This window comes from Anser brachyrhynchus, assembly GCF_964034855.1.
Source record: "Anser brachyrhynchus genome assembly, chromosome: 3".
NCBI lineage: Eukaryota > Metazoa > Chordata > Aves > Anseriformes > Anatidae > Anser > Anser brachyrhynchus.
In genome coordinates this window covers 54,465,394-54,478,468 of record NC_137696.1, presented here as the reverse complement: position 1 = coordinate 54,478,468, position 13,075 = coordinate 54,465,394, and positions in this window count along the sequence as shown.

Sequence of the window (13,075 nt, the reverse complement as noted above, 5' to 3'; positions counted from 1 at the left end):
GTCTTGAGCGATGGCCTCCAGATCCCAAGATATTAGGATTTAGTTTAAGTAGATGCAGGTTGCTCACCGTTACCACTTCCCGCCGTCTCAGGGCATCTGGGAGTTCTAGGGATCTCAGTTTTGAGGAAGAGCAGTTTTGCCAGACAAGTTATATTTCCACGTCCAATTCCACTTACTAATCTACTATTATAGAAATACCCATATGTTTGTCTTGAGTTTACCCGGGCATAGTTTCCACCCATAACACCTGTTCTCATTTTCTACAGTGTTGTCAATTAATAATGGATACTTGTGAAACTCTTTTAGCAGAAAATAGAGCAAATTGGTGCCAGTCCAGTTCTGCAACACAGAGCCAGTTCTCAGATACCTAAAATTTATGTATGCTTTCCTGGATGAGCCAAATAAGCCTCTTTTAAGCTAGAATCCGGTCTCATGTAATCTAGCACACATTAATTCAATTACTGTTTCACGGTTCATGGACAAATAGCTTGATAATAATATCATTTTTTTTTTTTTAACCTCATGGATCACTAAGCAGTCCTGAGATTAAATGAGTTATCAGTTTCCAGGATGAGTGGAGGAAGACTGAAAGAATGATGCAAGGAAATCCCTTCATTGTATTCGTTTACTAGGGAGTCTTCAGCTGCAGCACTTCCACTTTGTGTAAGGCCCCTCAATCTGTCCTCCACTGAGCCTTTCGCATTTCCTCGTAGCCTCTGGTAAAAGCTAATGACATTACAGAAGAGCTTCTTCACTAAGTGTCAATAATGTAAAGAGATCCTGCTTGCTTGCATGAGGAATAGGCTGCTGACAAGAATTCAGAAGCTCAGGGTTTCCACTGCTAGCTAAATCCAGCTTAATTCTTTGCTGAAGCCCATGGAGTTATTTGGATTTGCAAGGGATAACACAGGTTGGTATTGAGCCCTGTAGCTGTTTTGCTTTTTGCCTTCCTTTTTTCTCCTTCACTGGGAATTAAGAAGAATGTTGGAAAAGGAGGGACTGCTGAAAGCTGTGCAGACAGAAGTGCTCCGGAGTCAGAGGATGCCCCATGACAGGGCTGTCTCTCTGGGTTATTTAGGAAAGGATTTAACATTCTTCTCCAATTATGCCTGAGAGGCATGTGGAGCCAGCCCTGGGCTTAATGCCCCTGAATTCCTTGTGAACCACAGCTTGGCACTCATGCATGGCTTTGAAGGTTCATTACACATACATGAGTACTTAAAGAGCTGCAAATCTAGTTAAGATTGTATTAAATGCCAAATTGGATGGAAAGGAAATAGCCTTGGGTCTTCTGTTGACTCAGGAGGTGACGGCAGGTGCCAGCATGTTTTACTGAGGTAGTAATTGATAAATGAGTAAATTTGAAATATTTTCACGTGGTGGACATAAACAAGAATAGTTAAGTGAAGCCAATGGAACAATGCTGATTTCCATAAGCTGAAGGCTTGGTTTGTTATCAAATAAACCATGGGATTTTTATGCTGCTGTCACAGCTTTTGAATGCAAGAGTATGGTCTGTATGTACTCAACTTGGCAAGGATACTGTCAGATCCGTTGGCCTAACGAGAAGTATTTCCTAACCCTATTTCTGTGCTTCAGTAAAGATGTATTCTGACACCTGTTACCAGACAGGAGTGTATCTGTTCTGCGTGTTTACATGCCCGTAGATTAACAGCAGCTGGCTTCAGCAGCACAGGGAGCGCTTGGTGACTTCGTGGAACAGAGAGAAGGAAATCTTTATGACAGACACAATGGTTCGAAAAGCCTGGGCAGGAAGACAGGTAAGGTAGCAGGAGCTCAGATTAGGGTATAGTCCCAGTAACTGCAGGTTCTAGGACAAGCTCATATCACCAAAAAGTACATACCCTGTTTTCCCCTCATCAGTACTCTGAGCAGAAAATGGGCAGGCTGCATATCAGGTGTGAAGAGACAATTATTTGGGGGTTAAAGACATCCAGGGGTGAAGAGCCTTGTAGGGGCATGGTAGAGAATAAACAGACATTCATAGAGACAGCCATCAGAAAATGAGCACATTTCCACAGTTTGTAGCAGCATTCTTTTCCAATAGTTGAGTAACCATAACTAACCCAATGGAGAAAAGATGTTATTTTTTTAACGACCAACAAGTTTCACTGAAACAGAACAAATTTGCACTAGAACTGCGTGAGCGTAAGTTTTACAAAGCCATGTTGGTGGATCACTTTACTCATGCTGCCAGTACTCTTCAACAAGCAATATAACGATATTCCTCCAGAAAGGAGTGGGGAGCCTGCAGAAATAACACAGCATGCTTCCTTGCCATGCAGGATACCTGCCTCTGAAGGCACGCTGCACAAATGGCTACCTTTGACGTGGCTTCATAGAATAATAGAATCATTGAGGTTGGAAAAGATCTCCAAGATCACCTGGTCCAACCATCCCCCTACCACCAATGTCACCCACCAAACCATGTCCCTAAGCACCAGGTCCAACCTCTCCTTGAACACCCCCAGGGACGGTGACTCCACCACCTCCCTGGGCAACCCGTCCCAATGCCTGACTATTCATGGCTAGGTCTAAACGTTTTGCAGTAGACCTACCCAAGGGTAGCATGGTAGCGATGTGTTGCAGATCTAAGATGAAAAGAAGATGCTTTTTTTTTTTAACTGAAGGTGAAGGAAGAATCATTTGGGGCCCTTTAAGTCGGAAAACACAGCCCAAGATCGATACATTTCACAGCCCATTTGTGACCAGTTGCCGTCTAGAGGTCTCACCCAGTGAAGAGGCAGGCAGTCTAAAGGCAAGTTGTATGTGAAAAAGCAACAGCATGACAGATTTCCATGGAAATAAACAGTTGTTTTTATGGTTTTAATTTACAGGGCAGTATTTTAGCTAGAAAAAGCTAAAAATTAATGTTACATGTCAAGGTAGAGGGGTATTTGTCAAAGAACCTGCAAAACTTATCTGAGAAAAGTGAAGGCTTATATTTTATCTTTTAAACCTGTCTGTAGACTGTTGGATGTATTTCAGGATTGCAGGAGGCACTTGTTATCGGCCACACTTCAAGTCTTAGTGTTAAGAAATGCAAAGGTAGAAAGTACTGCAGGCGCTGAATAGCTGTGAATACCCTAAGGCCGCTGGAGCTCCCAGTCAGGGAGTATCTATCCATATGTGAACGTGGGTAAGGCAAAAGGACAACTTAATCCCTCCATTTTTTTTAATTTTTTTTTAACTACTGCTTTTTGATGGATGTGTCTGCCTTGGTGGCAGCTTACAGAAAGATTAAAGCTGACCAAATCTACCGGAGTCTGGGGTGGCTGCCAGCTCCTGCCAGCCCTCCCGCCTGGCTCTGCGCTCAGAGGGAGTTGGGAGTTGCGGGAAAAAGAGTTTCTACAGCAGCCAAAGTGTATGGTAGTATTTTCATAGGGAGCAACCATTAACTTCTATTACTTGTCTCTGCAAATCAGCATCAAGATAGATCTGGACATTGGCACTGTTACACACATCCTTGAACTTCTAGATCTTCTAATGCATCAGATGCTGGCCTTTTCATTTGCTCAGTTCATAGCCAAGTGAGCAAATGTATTGGGAAGTCCCAACAGATGAACCCAAACCAGAACACAGAGCCCCTATTCCCATGTGTCAGTCTAGAGAATTATCTGGTCTAGAAAGCATGTTATACGCTTCATATATTTATGCCTTACAAGTAGCATCTCTGCGTAGGTTGTGTGTTACTACAGCAGATAAGGAGGACAGCGCTGTGCATATATATTCTGTTCTTATTCCTTCCTTGTACTTTCAGCTTCAGTGAAGCAAGCTGTCCTGGTGATGGCACCTTTTTAAGCTAGATAAATATCTGCTAGGAATAATTCAGGTATAGATGATTTTAAATTGAGAAGGGGAATGGGCTATATGACTTCTTGAACCTTATTTTAGGCACATTTTCTAAATCTATTTAAAATGTGTTAAGGTCTACTTTAATATTTATAAAAATACAAAATATTAAAATACACTGAAACATAAGACTGAGGCCTCAGATGGGTTAAATCAGTTCTCCAAAATTCAAATCAAAGGTTGAAAGTGCATATGCCTTTTTAAGCCAATGAACAGTTAAAATAACGTTGTAAGAATTTGAGAGATTACAGAAATTCTGTTACTTATACTAGATTGCAAAATATAGTAACTTCATACAATTCAGGTAGCTGTATTTTTAATCCTGAGAAGTGAATTTACAGATGTTTTCACTGAAAGCAAATTGTTTCTGGGACATGTCATGTAATATACATTTGTATCATGCCTTAAAAAGCAACCCTTTCTTCTTGGCCAAGGTCAGCAGACACTCCCCTAACAGAAATACTACATTGATAAGGAACACACAGAGAAAACGATGCTACATTCATACCACAAGACCTTGAACCATTAGTTTTATGGCAAACGTGGTAGCTAATAATGGCAGTGTTACACAGGTATTGGTAGGAAGGACGTTAAACGGAGTTTCCATGTTACAGAATAAATCTTTTACAACATGAAAAATAAAACATGATCCTACATGAATGTTAATTTAAAATACTGTTCACGTTTAATATTAATTCTATATCATACACAATTGCTCTAAATACTAACTTGAAGTGGATTTAAAATGAAGTATAACTTAACAAAAAAAAATCAGCAATAGATAAACACAATCTCCTGAAATATCCAACAGCAAATTTATTTAAAGTTCACTAACAATCAGTACTCAGTGTACATGTAGAGAAGCAAATCTATACTTCATTTCCATTCCAAATAACCCACCAAATACCTGCATGTCAAATTTTATATCCTCACTACCTGAAGATGACAGGCGATAGACACATCAATTTGTGATGAAAAATGTTTCTTTTATATGACACGGCAAGAAAATTTTCCGAGTGATGTTTGAAATCTTGCCATATCTGCAGCTTTACTGACAGTTAAATTAATTACATGGAAGATAATCCTTCTTTACAGGGGTGTTTTCTCCCCCTTCATTTCTGCAGGCAGCCAGGCCACCTGCTCAATTGATGCTGCACAGTCCCCTCCTTTAAGTTCTATGGCAGCCATGGAGAGACAAAAGATGCGTGGAGATCACAGAAATCTCAGAATGGTTTGGGTTGGAAGGGACCCTAAAGATCACTCAGTTCCAATCCCCCTGCCACAGGCAGGGACACCTCCCACCAGACCGGGTTGCCCAAAGCCCCATCCAGCCTGGCCTTAAACACTTCCAAGGATGGGGCATCCACAGCTTCTCTGGAAAGTTGTGTAGATGGCAGATTTCCTACGTGTCCACCTCCAGCCACCTTGGAATATACAGTTTTCTTAAGGTTTGGAAACTTTAGTAATGGTCTATTTGCTGGCCTACATTTTGCATTCTCTTGGGAAAGAGCAAGCAGACGAATAACCTTCCTTATTGCTGTAGAGCTACATGACCCAGAGAGTCTGTTGGAGACAGAGTGCTTGCTCCCTTTCCTTTCCTTTTGTGAGAAAGTCAACAGTTTTGGGACTCCCAGTGTGAGGAGATGTAGATGAACTTGAACAAGCCAAGCAAGAGTCACCAGGATGGTCAGGGGGTTGGAGTGCACGACCTGTGAGGAGAACATGAAGGAAATGGGTTTGTGTAGATTGAGGGGACCTAACAGAAGCCTTAAGGTACTTGAAAGGAGATGGCTGATAAAACCCAAGCTGCTGAGGTGTATGGCAGGAGAATGAAAAACAATGCACGTAAACTGAGACAGGGGAGATTACAATATAATTTAAAGAAAAAATCCCCACTATGAGGATAACGAAGCACTGGAACAGGTTGCCTGGAGAAACTGTGGAATCTCTCTCCTTGGAGATTTTCAAGACCCAGCTGGGCAAAGTCCCAAGACACCTGGCCAGAAATCAGTGCTGACTCTGCTTTGAGCATGAGATTGAACAAAATAACGCCTGGGGTCCCTTCTAATCAGATTTTATGGTGGCCAAAAATCAAATGCTGCAGAGTCCTGATCTTGTCTCTGAAGGAGACCTCTAATTAGGAGGCCTTTCAATCCCACATCCCCAGTGAGAGAGCGGCCAGACTCACAACCCAGTGCCTGCTACTGCACGAAGGGTGTCTCAGGCTCATTAGCCGGTGCAGCAAGGCCAGCTCTTCATTAGTCAGCATTCTCACTGCAACACACCTAAATGTCATTTTAATCTCGGTTACCAATCTATTGAGCTTATTTTCCAGAGATTTGTTGTTCTGATCGTACACACCTGCAGTTCAACAGTTCACAGCTTGCTTTGAAAACAACCCTGTCTTTGTTCAGGTGTCTGGGGGGAGCAAGCTATCTACCCCCCTTCTATTGGTGCAAGACTTAAAATGCTCTCCCCTGGCACCAGCTAGTGGCCTGGCAGCATGCGTTGCAAACCCGAAACTCTCTTGTGAGGTGCTGAGGTGCATCCAAGCTGTCTGTGGCTTGGTCAAAGAAGTTTACCAGGCAGCTTAAAAGTTTAACAAGTGTTTGCAGCTCATTACATGCCATAAAGACAGATTTATTAGATGCAAACAAGCGCTCTCCAAATTATCTTCCACACAAGGTAATATGCCCATCAGCCTTCAAACCTCTGCTATGTGGAAATCTTCAGCTTCTTATTCCCCAAAGATGAAAGGAGATAGACATGCCAGTTCTTGAATGTAACACTTTCACTTGCAAGGTGATTTTTCAAGTAACCTTAGAAACCTTGCCATACATGTGACTTTGGTGACGAATTAAGCTGAGGGACTAAACTGGGTTTTCAATTACTGTGACAACAATAATAATATTGCACTGCATTTTTTAACTATGTTCTACTTCAGGCTCTCTAAAGCAATTTGCAAGCAATTACTTTAAAAATACTTCTATGTGTAGGGTTACCCCTGTATTATAGATGGGAAAGAAATCACAGAAAATGTCAAAATGCCTACAGGTGTACAAGAAGCCTTCATCTATCTAGAACTTGCATCCAAATCCCTGGAGTGCTAGTCCTCTCCTTTCACAGAACAGATTACATGTCTTTTCATGTCTCTACCTTTTTCTTGTAGAGATATTTTTCTCATCAGGCTTATGCTTCCATACCGTCATCTTTCTACTTCTCTCATTTAAATAATTAGATAAGAAATATACAGTTGGCATAAAAGATATTGCATTGTTTAATAGGAAACCTATGCCAGTAAAAGTTAATTGCCAAATTCCACTTTCAGTGAAGTCAATGCAAGTTTGGCCATCAAGTGAGGCAGGCTCCGGCCCAATATTAAAAGCTACAGGAAGTGTGAAATGGAGGATAGGCAGTGGCCTGTGTTGATACTGGTACAGAGGAGAATGAAGACATAGCGATCGTGTCCGAGTGAGTGAACAGACCATGTGTGTCCTCTAGTCAATACCCCTAAGGCAAGAACCAGAAAGCAAAATGAAATTAATTATACAAATGCTTTGGCAGCTGGCTTTGGCAGTTACAACATATATTTTCAATGAGATGCTTCCCAGATCCTAGAGACAAGTCCAAGCTAGTACCAAGAATTCAGGTACTTGCACAGCAGCAAGTCACGACCAGACCTGTGGCTGTCCCGCCTTCCTAGGGGGCTGACCCAGGATGCCAACGCACATGTCCCAGACTTTGGGGAAGGATGGGCTTACACCCAGAGACAGGGTAGCAATACAAACATGTTACTGCTGTCCATCTATCATAGATGTGTTAAACTAGTGCCTTTATTCCTTAGAGAAGAGCTGCTCTCAAAGACATAAGCCCAAAGTTTCTTTCTTTCACAAGCCATTAACAACTTTCAGGAGAAAACTAAGAAACAGGTTGAACGAGGTGACTTTTGTCTCGAGACAGCCCCCCACTAACCAGTAGCTGTGGGATTGCTGAGGTGGAGGTTGCACTCAAGCATTCAAGCAACTGGAAACACACATACAAGGTGTTGTTTGCATGGAGCACGCTGTTAGAAACACTTTGAAAGTGTACTGAGATGCACCCCACTCCTCAGCCCATCCGGGGCAAAGAGAGTTTCATTTTAGTTTGGGTAAGAAAGTGACGATGTTCAGATTTGCTATAAAAGTGGCAGAACTCAGCGGAGTTGAATATCTCTTCAGACAAATCATAATGTGGCTCTCAGAGGAGCTGCACAGCTTGCAGTGTGAGCAGGGCGAGAAATGTGTCAGCATGAGTGTGGGCTCAGTGCAGACTCTGCTCAAGAACGTAGGAGGAAACAGAAACTTAACTGACAATAAAATTTTCCAAAGGGCTAATTTACCCGTCACAGTCATAAACAAGTCTCATCTAGATACCATGTGCTGAGCTCTAGCGTTTGGCCGTACTGAGTCAGTGGGAGATCTCCGGGGAGCACTGGGGGCACAGCGGGGGGCTGAGCACGATGCAGTGCCATCAAGAAGCCTGCCCTGACACCACGGCACGCCTGGCGACTTGTTTCATTGCAGCTTGCGTTGGCTTCCCAGTCTATTCCATTACTCTACTGTTATTCTTCTTTCTTAGCACGGCTGTCAAGAGTTAGTGCTTGTAGGATGCAATAAAGATCCCAGATGAAAGACGACTACACTTCCTAATATATTTTATAAAGGAGACGACGACATCGGTAAAGTAGATGACTGTCCTCACATCTATTTTTTCTCTAGATGTATAGTTAGCTTTATCTTAAAGCACAGCTACAGGCTTCTGTTTCTTTGGTTTACAGACAATCGGACAAACCATCTCTCACTGCAAAGTTTTCACTGATTCCTCTTGAGCATCAGGTCGGAGTGGAAAGGCCAATTTTTTCTCCACCGTAGAAACAGTTGAAACAAATACCTGCATCTGCAAGATTTTGACTTATGATTTCTATGGCATTGTTTCTGAATATTACACAGGCACAGAAGATCCATCTTCTTTTCTAAACCTAATTTACCATTGAAAACAGCTTATTGCTAAGTACTTTAAACAGGGTATTAGTAGTTCCTTTAAAAAGGTGAAAAGCACAGTTGATAGTTTTTTTTTTTCTTTAAACTCTGCTTGAGGGTCAGTGAGGATATTAGTGTTGATTGTTTTTAGATGTAAAGGAAAAGACAGATTTATTTTTCCTGTGTTGAGGAAGAAGTGCTCAGACAGACACCAGGGATTATGGAACAGAGATTGAGTAGAAGAGCATGTCTGAAGGACACATTCCACGGGTACCACTGAAATGATTCAAACTGTAATTACCTGTCCTTGCTATTCCAAAATACAGGTGCCTGTGCATGTGGGAATGAGACTGGTATCAAATTGCAAATTGAGTCACTCCACAAGCTTGTTTTACCCTTCCAATTATGCAAGGCAGTTTGTGACTCAGCATCTCAACAAGTCTGTTCTCCACTGACGAGACAAATCAGCTCTGCAGCAGAGTCTGTCGGAGCAGCTCTTCCCCAGGGATAAATTTAGCCTTTATTCTGCCTGCGGTTACCTATGTGAGATAGAGTAAATACCTTTTAAAGGAGAATAATCTTCAACTCATCTTCACACAAGAAACTAATTACGTGAGGGAATGAAAAGCTGTCACGGGATTACACTGATCGGTGCTCACCGCCCTTTAACTAAAACAGATTAGATTTTCTTTCCCATAGAGTTTTCTGTTGCTATAGCTGGGTCATCCCTCTTTTATAGAAATCACCCGGAAACTTGTAATTGCAATTGTAGTCTAGAATGAATTTTTTAATGGTCTTTAACTTTTTTTCCAGGGTAAGAAATGATTTCCTGTGTTTTATTGTCACATGGGTTGAGTTGTCGTGCCAGTTAAATGCAGTCATAAACCCCTACACACGTTGGTGTGGGAATCTTCCCCATTCTCTTCTTGGAGGGCTGGCTTTTTTTTTGCTGGAACATCTGGAGCTAACATTAATCGTTCCTTATCCTTCATACTTGATCCTTTTGAGCTGACAAGTTTGAATGATTGTTACCAGTGGTCTTTACACTTGGAAGTACCTAACGCTTAATGCCTAGTAACAGAAATTTAGGTTTTATTTGGAGCTGAAGGCGAAGAACACAGTAAGTAGATTGCACTTCCTTCTCTCTACCTTTAAGAAATATATACCCTGTTACTCTTGTTCAAAAAATAGGATCTTTACACCCATGCCCAGAGGCGAACTTCACCAACAGCTACATTAGTTGGTGTTATAATAATCCCATCGTGAGGATGTGAATGGGGCCCCAGTGGGTGAACTACAGTACAAACACTGCGAGAACGCCTTAGCCAAGAGGAGTTTGTGGTGAAGCTACACAAGGCTGAAAGAGACAGGGGAAAGGGAACAGAGCTATAGTTTGCAAAAAGTTACAATTTCACACTGGAGGATTTTGCAGTACAACAAAAATGGGTTTCAATACACAGGTGGATGGATCAGTAGTGGTACGTGAGTGCCGACCTGCCTGTTCTTCATGACTGCTCCGAGAGCTGTATCAGCTGTGCTCTGTACGACTGACGCACGTCCTGTTGAGGCTGTAGATCACACCCCCAGCGCTGACAGCTTTCATAGTGACTGGTGCTTTTTGTAAAGCCTCTGGCTCTGCAGTCACTTGAGCATGTGAAAAGTCAGGCTTTAATTCTCTAAAAATAAATGCTTTCAAACATCATGTAAATAAACACTTTCAAACGCTTATGGAGAAAAGGAAATACAACCCAAGTGAAATATAGAATATCAAAAAAAAAAAAAAAAAAAAAAAAGATAAAATATATCTTTGTTAAAAACAACAGGAAAAAAAAATCACAGTTTTAAGTTATTTTAATGTTTCCAGGTTCAGGTGATTTCTGAGTACCTGGGTTTGACAATACATTGTTCAGCAGTTTTTTGGATTTTGTCCAGCTCGAGGTTTCTCAATCTGCATGATGCTGAGGAGGTGTGGAGAATTATTATAATCTAAAATAGATAAAATCTTTCTGTTGCACTCCTTGCATATGTTTGCTTTCCAAAATCAACAATTTTATTTCAAGCTCTCAAATCACATGCCAAAATGCATAGGCGTGATGGCTATCATCAGACGTGGCAAATATTACCCAATCCTGATTATAAGTACCTTCCTTTCAGTGGCTTATTTCTTGATTTCTTGCCAAGTCTTAACAATCTGGGTTTACTTTTTTTTTTTTAAATTATTATTTTATTTATTTATTTATTTATTGTTTTATTTTGAGGGTCTGGTGCATTCCAAAATTTTCAGCTTCTGACAAACAGGACATTCCCAGGAATTAAACCAGCAAGGAGGAAGACATTTATCAGATGTTTTGAACATATGTATTTCTTCATGGTGCTTGACATCATGAAAAAATTTGTACTATCATCTGTTTTAATAAAAAGCAATACTTTCAAAAAGCTGAAAATGAGAAATATTGCATAGCATTATTAGAGACGTCAGAAGCTGTACTTCTTTGCTAAATGCAAGAGGGTCGTGCAGACTTTTTTCAAGTGAGGAAGTTGAGAAACAAGTGGTTAGCTGACAGTTACTGGCTTGCCTTTTCCTCAAGATGCAAGGAAGGAAGAGTTTTATTTTTTCTTCTGTAGTGACCTTAAATTCCTAAACATCCATTACTGCTCTCCCTTTCCTTTGGTGTCTGCCACCTGAGCAATCCACAGACTGGCATTTCTTCACATGAATCAGTACAACACACTCTGCGAGCATCACGTAGATGAGTGGATGACTCCCTGGTGCCAGTGTCTTCAAGCTTTTCCTGCTGTTATTTTTTACTCTTATCGACTGACTTGCTGTGCATTAGCAGTTGAGCTTTACCCTTGCATTCACGTTGCAGTTCTGTTGAGACAAGGGTTATGACACTGATGTTTTCCACACTTACTGCAGAGAGAGGTGAAATGATAAATGCTTTTGTGCGTGTGTGCAGGAGGGAGCAAGAGGGGGAAGAGATTAGCTGCAGACGGACTTCCTCACAGAGAACACTTTCAGGTACTGTTACGAAGAAATCAGTATTTTTAAAACATGACACTTATAGGCAGATTAAAAAAAAAAAAAAAAAAGAAACAGCTGCATTGAGCAGCTTCACGAGTCAGCCTTAGAAAAGTCACCTCCTGTGTCCTTACTCTTCCCTGCACATTGAAAGAAGATAGTGGTATGGTACACAGAGCTACTCATTGGTCAAATCAATTTCTGCTAATTTAAGCTTGTATACACTTCTGATATCTTCTCTAGGGCTTATTTAAAGGTTTGTCTTTCATCACTCCTATTTTTGTATCCCTTACTGAACAGTTTATCTGGGGTGAATGAAGCAAAGACTGGGGAGAATATGGTCAGAATACAGCTACATCTTGGATACTTGCAGTCTTTCTAGTTTTGTTGCATGTACTATTCTTACCTCATTTTAGTTGAAAATGCATAAAAAGAACAAACCTTCCCCATTACAAAAATGTATACGGACACAAGCGATTTCAATTCACCTGACAAATTATTAGCTCTATATTTAGCCTGAAGCAGTAAGTAATCACATTAGTGGAGGGGTTATTCTCTTCAAAGTGATGGCTTTGGAAAATAGATCTTCCCTCTAAAGTAGTGAGCGATCGCTGCCTCTCCTGGAGCCCAGCTGCGCTCCTGGTAGGAGTGCTCCAAATTTCTCAGATCATGTTATTTCAGAGTCCCACCCGTAAGCACTGTGCTAGTGACCCCTTCTGTGACTCTACTTTTAGGGTACTCCTACACCACCCTAGGAGATTCTCAATGGCTTGTAAATTAAGCTAATTAAACCGTAGAGCACACCTAAGGCACAGAGCTGTTACTCAGACGTATGCAGAAGGAGCACAGCGACATGCTAATATTTACAAACAAGCAAGGGAGTGTGAAGCTACGAGACTGACTCTTTGCACTCCATAGGCAAAGGGACCCTGAAGGCAGGTCACAGGTCTGCTCACGTTGGCAGAGAAGGGTCACAGCATCAGTTGACATGGTTAGGACCCTTACATTGCAAAAATAATGTGCTTTGGAATACATTATTTCCAAAATGCTTTAGGAGAAGTATTATCATGCAATGAAAGCAAAACAAAAATATCCTAAGGACTTTGAAACTGAGATTAAAAGAAGGTCAGGATTGTCAGTCCAACATGTAATTTCCAACAAG